The following is a 12,694-nucleotide window of genomic DNA, read 5'->3' on the forward strand; positions in this document are numbered from 1 at the left end:
CATTTCCCCTTTCCTTCTATATCTTGCTTGTTTGACTGTCTCTGTCTCCTATTCATTTTCTCCGCAGCCCTCTCCCTGTCTGTGGGCTACATCCCTTTGTCTATATCTATTTCTCTTCGTCCTCTCTCTCTGTCTCTATCTCCCTCTCTCTCTCTTTCTCTTTCTCCCCCCCTCTCCCGTTTCCACTGCTTCCTCCACTCCTGCACCCCCCTCTCTCCCTCCCTCTCCGTCTCTCCTCCCTCTTTCGGGCTCCTGGCTCTGCCCTCCCCGCCCCTCCCCAGAGAAGAGTGTCCAGCTCCCCCCGGGGCTGCCCGCCCGCCGCTCCTTCTCTGCCCACCTACTGTGAGGGGCAGCTCCTCCCACCTGCGCATAAAAGCCAAGTGCATGTTACCAGCAGCGGATCAGAGCACTTTCCCGGTCCTCTCCTGTGGGAGCCCCCGGCCTCTCTTCTGGATCTTACGTGCTCAAGGTAAGATAACACTTCTGCAGGCATCTGACCTACTAGGGATTGCTTCGGGGGGAATCAATTTCCTCTGGTCAACATGCTTACTGTTTGGGTAGAGCTGATTCTTATGGATTCCAGATCAGCTGCTCCTTTAAACCAGCAACTGGTTTGAAAACAAACTTCTGTTGGAACGGTAGAATAAAAGTTCATTCGGGGCAGAAACAGCAGCATAAATATTACAAAAACCTTTTCTCCTTCTAAATCACTCTTCCCCTTTTGCCGGCTGTTGCGGAGGTTAAAGTGTATCTGTTAGGGTGCTTTCCTGGCCGTTTTTCATTGTAAATATTTCACATATCAGTGGGGCAAGGAAAACTTTGTCCCATTGTCAAAAATGTACTTTAAAAGAACACAATGAGTTTCCTAAAAATAGCACAGTCAAAGGTCTGCTAACAATTTTGTGATGTTTTCCAAATCCCCAAGACAGCTTCTGTGAGCCCTTTAAAAAAATATCTTTCCAGGTTTAAGTGCTTGGAAAAAATTATGTGAATGGGTGCCCTTTGCACAGAGACGGTAATCAGGTGGCTGGTAGATAGGAAAGAACAAATCCAAATTGACAAGCTGGGGCACAGTGTGAGAGCACATAGCTATCTTTTCAAGACATCCTAAAATGAGAATTGTGTTGCAATAAGTGTATAAAAGAACTTCATGAATTTCTATACACACACCTGAACATAAAGCGTTTCAATGTGTTCCACAGTCAGAGAAGAATACAGGCCAGATTATCCAATACTTCTGTTTACACCAGAGGGTTGTAAAGAACGATTAGCTAAGAAGCCTTTGGAAGTTTGATCCCTGCTTGTCACCCTCTTTTCCCTCCTCTAGTAAAAATGGACCTGATTGACACCCGATTCTTGCAGAGTTATTGCCTTTAAGCTACTCTCATTTTTAAAGACTTCAGTCTTTACCTTCTGATTTCTGAAGTCTGAGAATGAGTGTTGTGCACCTGTGAAAGGAAAAACGTCTTCTGCAGCTACTTCTGGAAAACCAGACATTTGGTCCATGAAGTCTGCCATCAGAATCTGCGGGCTGTGTGGGATGAAACCCTTTCATGTGGGAGAAAAACCCTCTTCAAATATTTCCTCTGGGGAATTGCAAAAGACTGCTTAGAGACAGCAAACCAAAGCTGGCAGTCAGGAAACCAAACCACTATTTCAGCCCTCAAGGTTCTTAAAGTAAGAGAGAAAAAGTTTTACTTTTTTTTTTTTTTGGTTTGCTTATATTGTTTCACTTGAAAGGGGAAAACTCCAAAGATGTAAAAAATTCTTCACTATTAAAGAAAATAGAATCATTATAAGTCTAACTGAGGGTCTTCCAAACCTTTCCTCCTTATTGTTTGCATATCAAAAGAAATAATAAAGGTATTTTAAATGCCGATTTGGCACAGAGAGGATTCAATGCTATTATTCAAATGAAAGAGTTATTTGTAAAACTTTCTGTCATGTGAAATTTTGCTTCATTGGAAAAAAAATTATTGCTAGGAGTGTGGTTTCCTTTAAGAAAATGATATAAAATTACTATTGGCCATGATAATAAGTGACCTGAGCATATTAAAATACCTTTTATCTTGAGCCACAGTGCAGACTGCTTGCTTCATATTTGCAGTAAGTGGGTAATCAACCATGACAAGAGCACAGGTATGGGACCAAGCCAAACCAAGTGTGTGGTATGTCCAAGCTAATTCCTGTTTTATGTTAGTGCCGGACTCACACCCATCATCACAAGGGTGAAAATACACTGCTTCATTCACCAGATCCCCTTGAGGAAAGTTATCTTTTCTGGGAGGAAAAAAAAAGTGCTGCTAGCGTAAAAGAGCTCCCTGTTATTCCTAAATTTGGGGATGAAAAGTGTTCTCCCACGGTTTGCTTCTGCTTTTCCTGGCAGTTAATCCACTCTACCGGCTATGAACCATTTAACCGTAACTGCCTTCCCCATGTGCCATCACGTTCAACACCCTAAATAACTGGGTGAGATCATTCTAGCCTGTTTATGATCTAACTTTCCCAGGGGTCTTTACCAGACACTCAAAGTGATGCTTTCTCCACACTTTCCTTCTTAAGTTTATAGAAAAATCAGTGGTGGGGTTTCATGGAGTTACCCCAATGTCTCTCCCTTTGCACAGGATGTGGAGGCATGAGTCTCATCTATGTCATTATATAGCTGCCCCCGGATTGGCTTCATGGCCATACCTACCCAGTACCATTCCAGCAGGCTTTGAATGACTCTTTTAATGTTTCTCATAAAAGAAAAGATAAGCAGCTGCCTGTTTCCCTAGAGACACGGGGAGAGTGCTCCGTTGATTTTGAGGGCCTGCTACACTTAGGGAGACACACATTTTAGATCTTCTGCTATTCCCAAAATTGTAAAACAATATTCCTTCAATGATCAGAAAGTATATCCCACCTTAATTCCATTTGTGAAACAAAAATCAAGGAGGGGAGGATGGGGGTGAGCAGAGAATTGAGAGAGAAGCTGGGCAGAATCACTCCTAGGAAGCACCCCGGAAGAGAAAGATCAGAATCTCTGTTACAAATGCAACTGCTTTTTGCTCTTATTTATGTGGAATATGGGGAAACACTGAAGAGCAAAAATCCATATCTGCTCTTGTTTTTTTCCTTAAATCAGTGAGAGTATTTCCAGTAATAAGTTAAGATCCATCTCTACTATGCCCTTCTCGAACAGAAGAGAACAGCTCGGTTCTAAAGACCAAAATGATTTCAGGTCTGCCCCACATTAAAACCCATAGAACTTTGCCAGTTATAATTTTAAAAGCTACATTATGAATATAAAAACCTCAGAACATATTTTTAACTAATGGGTGGTTCACATCAACAAATCCACCCCTAACTCTCCCAAAGGGGCCCATGTTCAGTAACTACTACACACAAGTTAGAAGTTACAGGCAGCAGTTTACTCCTTCCTATCCATGGTCTTCCACTTTGATATGGCAACTTGCAGCGCTATTGAGATGCAGCCATATGTCCCAACCTCTGGTCCTCCAAGTAACCCTCTGAAAATCAAGTCTTTCTTCAGGCCTTGGCTTTCTTCTCTTCCACCAGCCCCCATAAACGTACATATGCATAATTCAAAGAGGGTATAGATCTTCAGACTAGAGTGCACTCTTCTGAGAGTTTCATTGTTCTAGCTGTTGAGTGAAAAGAAAGAAAAAAAGAGACAGAGAGAGGGGAAGTTAAGAGAAGAATGAATGCCCTATGGAATTTAGAGAATCTTTCATTTTAACATTGTGTAAAAAGAACCGCTTACTACCCAAAGCATCTAGAAATTTAAATTGAAAAAAAAAAAGGCCAGTTTACAGGTTGTTACAAAATGCTAAGGATATAATGAAAAAGATCTTCCAATGACCTTGCAGTCATTGACATCAGTTTATGCCCCATAGTACTAAATTAGAGCTCTGCTAGAATTCCCCTTTGCAGAGACCCAAGGAGTGAAAACTGGGAAAGAATGTTAACCACATTTCAGCACCAAGAGAGGAGCCACTAATTAGACATTCCACTATCGCTTTAAGGAAGGAGGTTCTTTACAGTCTATCCTCAAGCAAATGGATTTGCAGCAAGAGGTCTAAAGAGAGTCACACATAAGGTCGGAATGTCTATGATCTGGGGGCCCTGTGAACACAAATCCACAAAGCAGTTGAAACTGCATGGAATCAGACTGAAGTGACTGAATCAAAAATGTTCCCAAGAACTGATCATAGAGTAATCAGCTAAAATAATAATGAATTCTAACTTCTCAATGTAACAAAAGGCCAAAGCACCTCAGGACACCCATAGCTGACTACGTAAAATATTAAAACACACAGATGGTCCACTTTCAATCTCCTCTATTAATTTTGGGCTCACTTCTCTTGCCCTTCCTGGAAAACAAAAGCTGTCCTTCTCTCCTTCAGCACAGGGTTTGCAGATGTGGTCATGCCCCTCTGTGCTACCTCCTTTTTTTCTTTCAGTGGAAGAAATCTCTTTTTAATTCTTATAGATCAAGTTTCTGGAGTACCACTCATAGTTGTGTCATTCCTCATTATCAAAAGTCTCATACTTCTCTTAAACAGGATGTAAATTTTCACTCCAACAAATAAAAAGGCTTTACATTTTTCTAAACCATAATTCATATACCTAGAAGAGAGGTAATTTAAACTTGCTACATGCCTCCAAACTGAAAGGAAGTTTCTAAGCACTTTATTTATCTAGGTCCTATTCTAACTTCTTGGGGTTTAAAAATTTATTTAGGGAATCACACAGTATAAATGCTGGAAGGATCCTCAGAGCTAATTTTAACTAAAGTTAATTTTACAGATGAGAAATGTCAGAGAGGCTGATGTCTTGCCTAAGATCACCCAGATGTGTGTAGGAGAAGCAGGGCTGGAGTTCATATAGCCAAACTCCCTGATCAGCACTCTCTCTTGAATAACTATAATGTGTCTTCCCCACATAGTGAGTATCTAAGATGCTTCTAACTATGCCAAGAATTCTGCTAGAACATAAAATATAGGGTTCTCAGAAACCACAACCTGGTAGAGGTTTGGGGCTGCAACTATACCTCTACAGAATGTTTGGAAACATTGATACAGTCCCTTGTGAAGAGTGAAATCACTGTCACCATCACAGGGACCTTGTGTGTTTTTCTTCATTCCAGGGTCTGATACATAATAGCTGCTTGGTAAATCTGTGTTGTGTGGGTGAATGAATGAAAAAAAAAACCAAAAAGCCTAAGTATAAAATATCCATATTTCTTAACTCCTTCCATAAAAATCCTTATGAGTCTATAGGGACTTATAGAGACTCAAATCTCAAGTATATCAAATTTAAGATTCCCTTGTGCTTTAGGAAATGTAGGAGAGTTCATTTAGCCTTATCAATGGCTAAGCCATTTCCCTGCTTGCAGTGCTTTCACTAGTCCTTACGTTTGCCCGACTTCTAGAAAGAGTACTGTTTTTTTGCAGCAGGCTTAAGATCGAGTTCCAATTCTACGTGGCAGAAAAAATGTATTATTTTTATGTGATGATTTACAGCATAACCTTCCTCCTCTCCTACCACATTGACAGTGTGTTGCCAATATAACCACCTAGCATCTCCCCAGGTCTTTAATGAGAGAAAGGGCAAGATATGCATAATGGACCATCAGAGGAAACTTTGAGGGACATACTGGTTGAGGGGTGTAGGCATGAGAAGTGTTATGACACAGGGGAGGGGTCATCAACGGGCCAAGAGTACAGAGAGAGGATAGTGCAGCTAAGAGGGTCCATTCCTCTGAAACAGAAGAGGGAGAAACTCTGGAGAGTTTTGAGGTGCTAGAAAAGAGATTTTTAATACGATCATCTGAGCTAAGACCTACTCAAATGTTGGGGAGGTGAAATCCTATTTGGGTCAGGCTTCTTTTGGTGTAACACCATTCAAGGACTGCCTTACATTGGTGAAAGCTTTATATGCTTTTCATCTATTAAAACTCTTCTTAACCCTTAACTGGACTTCCAGTTAAGAAAGAAAAGAGACCTCATTGTAGACCTGACTCTGACCCAGCGTACCAACTCCATGGATGTCATGTCATCAAAATGTTCTCTGCTGGAGCTTCCCTGGTGGCGCAGTGGTTGAGAGTCCGCCTGCCGATGCAGGGGACGCGGGTTCGTGCCCTGGTCCGGGAAGATCCCACATGCCGCGGAGCGGCTGGGCCCGTGAGCCATGGCCGCTGAGCCTGCGCGTCCGGAGCCTGTGCTCCGCAACAGCAGGGGCCACAACAGTGAGAAGCCCACGTACTGCAAAAAAAAAAAAAAAAAAAGTTCTGTGCTAAGATAGCAATACAATTTTTAGGAATGTTACCCCAATGTGGAAAATGATAAAGGTAGAAAAGAATATTCTTGTATCTTTTCTAGAAAGAATTTACCCTGTGGACAGATGTTACCCCAGATGCTTGTTCACTTTCCTGTAAAGCATGCCTGACAATTGCGTATCTTTGAAACAGTCACTGTGTTTCTGAAATTGATTTATTGTGTGTTAAAATGTACATGGTCTATGACTAAGCATCATTGTGAAAACATACTTTTAAGTAAGTCTTTCTTGAAGACTGTCTTTCTTAAGCTCTCTTGATGTGTTTACATCTCAGGATATTTAGCCATTGGCATCATTTGATGTGCTGAGATTAAAGACAACTAGTCACTTCATGTACTACTTTTCCAACTCCAACTGAATAGGCCTGGGTGTGGGTGTCAGCTGTTGGCTTCTCCAGGAAATAAAATGTATCAGCCTGTTGGGGAGCTTCTCCAGTCCTCTCTGTTAGCTAGATAAAACAGAAATTCTGGGCCATCATTAAGGTTTCATGTATTAGGGCAACTATGGCTTGTTTATGCAGATATTTCGCTACCCAGCAGCAGAGTGGCTAAGCCACAGCTGTCCTCAGTTCAACAGGAGGACAGCAAACCTTCAGAGCTGGTTGAAGGGCATTGTCCAGGACAGCTGGGAGATGTTTTGTCAGCTCTCATCCCATTTAGTGTGTTCCTCTATCATGCCATGCGCACGCTAAAGATAAATCTAAATTTGGTTCATAAATTCAAAGTGATGGCTGCACATTATTATATTTCTTTAAAGATCTGTACTTAACAATTGTCCTGTCTTAAAGTCCAAAAGTCATGGCGTTCATCAGTGCTGTAAATGCAAACAAGTGGCCTCTTGTTAAAGGGCAGACACAAGATAATGCCAAGGACTACATGAAGGGAGACGCTAGGTGGGGCTAAGAATTTGTGTCTGAGGCGGCCAAGTCTGTTGAGGTTGGAACAATGAGGGAAGAAAAGGGATCTGCAGTAAAAATATGCTATTGGAGTCACAACCCCTAGTCTAACACCTTGTCTGGTTCCCCATCTAGCTCCCAGTTGATTCCAGTCCCCTGCTGTTCAAATGAGTGGGGAGGGAGGTTATGACCAGTAGAGGGAGCCAGCGGGTTGAGTGTCTCAGAATAGAAAACTGACTTGTTCCCAGAGGGAGCCTTTAGATTTGCATTTTTCTGATAAAAGGCAGAACAAGGTGTCCTTTTCAACCAGTGGCTAAAATGTACCACGGGAGTGTATCACATTGTTGGTTTTCTTTAAAAAAAAAAAATAATAATCCCAATGTAAGCCTCTACAAATAAATCACCTGCATTTCAGCAATGCCAGAAATGTCCAGGCTTGTAGAAGTTTAGTTGAAAGAAAACCAAGGCAATCTTAGAAAACGTTCCTTCCAAGGCCACCACCAGCCAAGACTAAATGCTCAGTTCAGTAATAAATAAACCACAGCAGCTGAGAGTCAGTGAGAGACAAGTGCAGAGAGAGCAGAGAGCCGAGAAGATCTCATGGGCTCCAAAGGGAAGCCCCAGTGTCCTGCCAGGACCAGCCCCTGGTCACCAGGACAGGGGAAGGGCAATGCAAGAAAGATGGAGGCGGAAATGGGCCAAACAGGCTTCTCCAATCGAGATGGCCCAGAACCTGCACTCCAGGATCCTGGTCTCTCCAGGAGCAGCCAGAGCGTTGCCTAGATCGAAGTGAATACCCTTCAGTTGAACATTTGCATTGTGCAGCGGTGTGGGGATGGCTTGTTAAGACTTGAGACAACTGCGTAATTCAGAACCCTCTGGAGGATAGAGATCAATTAGGACCATTAAAAAAATCCTTGGCACACCAGGGAAGGGCTGCTTGCTTTGTAAAAAGTATGACATTGTGGCTTCCCTGGTGGCGCAGTGGTTGAGAGTCCGCCTGCCGATTCAGGGGACACGAGTTTGTGCCCCGGTCCGGGAAGATCCCACATGCCGCGGAGCGGCTGGGCCCGTGAGCCATGGCCGCTGAGCCTGTGCGTCCGGAGCCTGTGCTCCGCAACGGGAGAGGCCACAGCAGTGAGAGGCCCGCGTACCGCAAAAAAAAAAAAAAAAAGTATGACATTCACAGGAAAACAGAGCAGTCCTCTCTCTAAGACTGTTACTGATCTCAATAGAAATGCAGCTGTGAAGTTCGTATGCATGTGGCCTGAGAATCCCCTGTTTCAGAAAATCTTCAGTGTTTTAATTCCCAGAACACCTTGACTCATTCTGGGGCCTTGATCATCTGTGTGCCTTAATTTATTTATCTTAAATAGAAGAACCATTCTCAAATAACCACTCTCTTTACCATTTAGAGACACTAGAGGTCTTGCCAAGTATTTTACAGAATGGTGCTGCTTAAGCATACATACATAGTAAATGGATTGTACTCATGATACCTGGAGATGGCTCTTGGTATTTATTTAGAATCAAGTCGAAAGGGAATACAATTCCAAATAAGCACACAACTTGCCAAGATGTACCAAGGGCATTTTTATTTCTTAGAGTACCAAGAACAATTCTGCATGTCTCAAGGGGCCAGATAAGGTCAAGGGTAAGTAGAAAAAGGAAAAGAAACAATAATTAAACTATGACTTAAAGAGTCTCAAGAGGCCTATATGTTCACTTATCCATATTTGACACCAGTCAACAGATAATTCCTCATACAGAAAAAAAGGTTTTGTGATTTAAAAATTCTATTTTAACTGGAGAAAGATATTTTTAATAATGACTGTTACATTGTATAAAATCTCTGAATGCCACTTCTTCAACATTCTCCAAAGTGTGTTTTAAAAACAGTAATACCTGGGATATTAAAGCGTTTATACAGAAAAAGTTTCTGTGGTCAAATAAATTTTAGAAATACTCAATGAAATAATATGACCAATTTTATTCACTGCAAGATTTCACAAAGAGCTTAATATGCTCTGTATATTTTCATTCTTCAAAAAAGTTACAGTAAATAGTGTGCCCTCAACTTGTTTGATGACAGATCTTCCCAACTTGAGAGCATCTTCCTGGTATTCTATGGTACAGCTTGGGAACAGCTTAGGAATCACTGTCCTACTTCATTATTTCAAGATCTACTGGGACATGGTATGTTCAGTGCTGCTAGTTAATATGTAATACACATGGAGTGTCAGTATATATTATGTGCTATGTCAAACCATAAAATAAGAAACAAGCCCAGTGTGATTTCCAAACCCAACTGAAAAGGGAACAAAAGAAACAGATGACTATGTCTTGGTCCCATGGCTCAGTTCTTTATAATAATAACCGCAGAAATGTCAGAATAATTTGTTCGTTACATACAATAGGTGAGAGAGAAAAAGGGGGGTGGGGAGTGATAGGAAGAAAGAAAAATAAAGGAAGGAAGGAAGGGAGGGAGGAAAGGAGGGAGGGAGAATATTGGATAGATTGAAATGATCTCTTCCTTCCCTCATCTTTCCCCGTGTCAGGATATTGTTACAAATAGAGAAATGGCCAACAATGAGCAATAAGTCAGTAAACAAGAAGCCCAGATAATTTCATGAATTAGCTCAACGATCTCTGAGCTGAGAATTCGGTTTCATCATAACCACCACTAATTAACCAAGATCATTAACCAAACATCTTTCTTGAGCATTTACTTCTTCACCATCAATAGGGAGCTAATTCCCGGAATAGGAACACACTGATATTCTAGTATATCTCGCTACATCGGAGATTATTTGTTTACCTATGACACTCAGACCTCCTGCCCCCATGAAATTGACTATTTCTCTTAGGGCCCTACTCTGGGACTTCTCTTTGCCCTTTACAAAGATAATGCCTGGAGGCCAGTATCCCAAAGGCAGTGTGGTATATAGCACCCTCTGCTTTAAGAAAATAAGTAGCCCACAGTCATCCAAGGGAGAAACTCAAACTCATCATTACTAGTTACAGTAATAGATACTATCTAGTAATGTACTGCTCTCATTATCTCTGTTCCTTACATCAACCCTACAAGGATGGAATTACATTCCCAATTGAAAGATGAGAAAAATGGAGCCTCTATTTGGTCAAGCAACTTGCCCAGGGTCACACAGCTGGAAGTGTCAGAGCCAGGACTCCCATCCAGGTCATGCTCCAAAGCTCATAGTTTTTCTGCTTCTTCGTGGTGCCTCTCATGAGGTCTTGTCATATCATAAAAGGAAGAAAAAATACTGACTCCCTCTGTCACTACCTCTGACTCATAAAGTGAGAGAATTCCAGTGGCTCTGTTCCTAGACACTGCCAACCGGCTCTGCTTTTTGTTTAATACTGTGATTTTAATTTCTTTTTTTCTGTATTTTTTCCTAAAAGCATGCTGCCATTTCAGAGCCAAAGAAGTAAGGGCTGTGTGACTAGAAAAATAAACAAAAAAAGCTATCAATTCTCCCTAGGGTGATTTATAAGGGCTAAGGTTTCTCCATAAATTCTCCCCAAGTGATCCCCAAGTTGCCTGGCATGAGTCTGGGAAAAAGAGTGACAAGCTAGCATGTCATTCCTCAGGCAGGAGAAATCCCCATGATTATATCAGAAACAGACGAGAACAAAGGCACTATGGCCTGTTAAACAAACTTGAATCCAGCTCCCCATATCATTCTCTTTGGCGTGACTCTTACTATATTCCATACCCAGGTGATGAGAGTGAAGACAACTTAACTGAGGTCCCAAGCCACGTGAGTCACCTAGGTAAAAGTCTGTGTTGTCTACACCGACAGCTTAACCTGTCTGAGCTTGTATAGGTGTCCCCCACTTTCTTTAAAGTTCACTTTATTCCACTTCAGTTTTACGAAAGACCTACATTAGTTCCTGTTTTCGCTAATGAAACCCAAAGAGGATTTTCACTTTCATGGAAAAAAGCGAAAAGTAAAAATAGCATCCAGCATCCCTTTTGCAGCACCGCCAAGCTCCTTCCTCAGGAACTACACTCAGCATCAAGCCACCATGGTTTTGAACTGTGTCTGGGAGCACCTGTGCTTCATCTGGATTTATATTTTGCATCCATTAACAAGATGTATTCCAAGGTACTTGTTTCTTCGCTTTACACCATTTTGCCTTATGAAAGGTTTCATAGGAATGCTCTGATTTCGGAGAGCAGGGGAAGCTTGTATATAGAAAATAATATACTTCGAGCCCCTCCTTTGTGCTGTGCCAAAGACAAAAGAGGAAACAAGGTCCAGCGCTTTCCAGGTGGTCACATTCTGACGTACTTCTTTGCTTTTGTACTTGGTCTTCCCTGCCTGCCTGGAGCATTCCCCATTTGATCTACTGAATTTATTTGTACTCCTCCTCCAAGATTCAGATCAGGAACCTACCCCTCTGAAAAGACCTGTCTATACCAGGCCTGTCTTGTCTGCATGTGAACCTCCCCAGGCACCCTAGTACTCTTTGCACAGCCATGTCACGGCCATGTTCACGCTGTAATGGCATTGGCTAATTTTTTGTATGAGACAGTGAGCTCCTTGCAGGATTCATGTCTTGTTTATCTCAGTGCCTACAATGCTTAGCACACAATAGGAGCTTAATAAATGTTAAAAGAAAAAAAGGGATGCGGGAACAAAATGTAGTGATGGTAAATGAGAAGGCTCTAAATATGCTTTTCTCTATCCCCATAAATTTTTCCAAGAGATACATTCTCATGCACACTGCTGTGCATGCACGCACACATGATGTTACTAGGCTCAACTCTGTAGCTAACCGTGAAGCACAGGATGAACTCCCATTGGTAGGCTAATATTAACTATAAGCCATCTGTGTACCAAATTACATGAGGAAACATTATTTTCTGGGTGGTGCCACTGTCCTAGGACTGTCAGTACCCTACTCAAAACCATTCAGTGGCATTAGGAAACAGGACTAACATGTTAGCTTGCCAGCCAGTCCCTCTGTCTCTCTCACCCCAATCCAGCTTTCCATCTTCATCCCTCCCAGCCTACACCAGGAATTTGACCTAAGCCAGATGGACTATTCTTCCCCTAAACATTCTTTTCTCTTTTCTCTACTGAATATCCCCTACTGCCCTTTACGCTTGTCAAAATAACCATAAATTCAAGGTCCTATTAAAGTCTTCCTAAATATTGCCACTTGCATTGATCTTCCCATATTCTCAACTGACAAGCAGTTATTATAAATGTCACCTACGTGTTGCCTATACCCTGTATTGAAGAAACCGGGGCTGTCCACTAGAACTTTCTGCAATAAGGGAAATGTGTTATATCTAGGGTAGCCACCAGCCATATATGGCAACCAAGCACTTGACATGTGGCTAGTGCAACTGAGGTACTGACTTTTTATTTTATGTTTTTGTAACCTCTTTAAATTTAAAATTAAATAGCCACATGTGGCTAGTGG

At 41.8% G+C, this 12,694-nt stretch overlaps 1 protein-coding gene across 3 annotated transcripts in view; it reads left to right on the forward strand.

Moving 5' to 3' along the window:
- Positions 1–309: 309 nt before the first annotated feature.
- Positions 310–12,694, forward strand: part of COL8A1 (collagen type VIII alpha 1 chain) — a 161,099-nt gene continuing 148,714 nt past the window's right edge. For 2 of the 3 annotated variants that reach the window (XM_060098671.1, XM_060098672.1), the window contains exon 1: positions 310–469. The gene's annotated coding sequence lies outside the window, so the exon portion shown is untranslated. The remainder of the gene's footprint in view (positions 470–12,694) is intronic. The other variant, XM_060098673.1, reaches the window with a different exon arrangement.

Source organism: Mesoplodon densirostris, chromosome 5 (assembly GCF_025265405.1).
Source record: "Mesoplodon densirostris isolate mMesDen1 chromosome 5, mMesDen1 primary haplotype, whole genome shotgun sequence".
Lineage (NCBI taxonomy): Eukaryota > Metazoa > Chordata > Mammalia > Artiodactyla > Ziphiidae > Mesoplodon > Mesoplodon densirostris.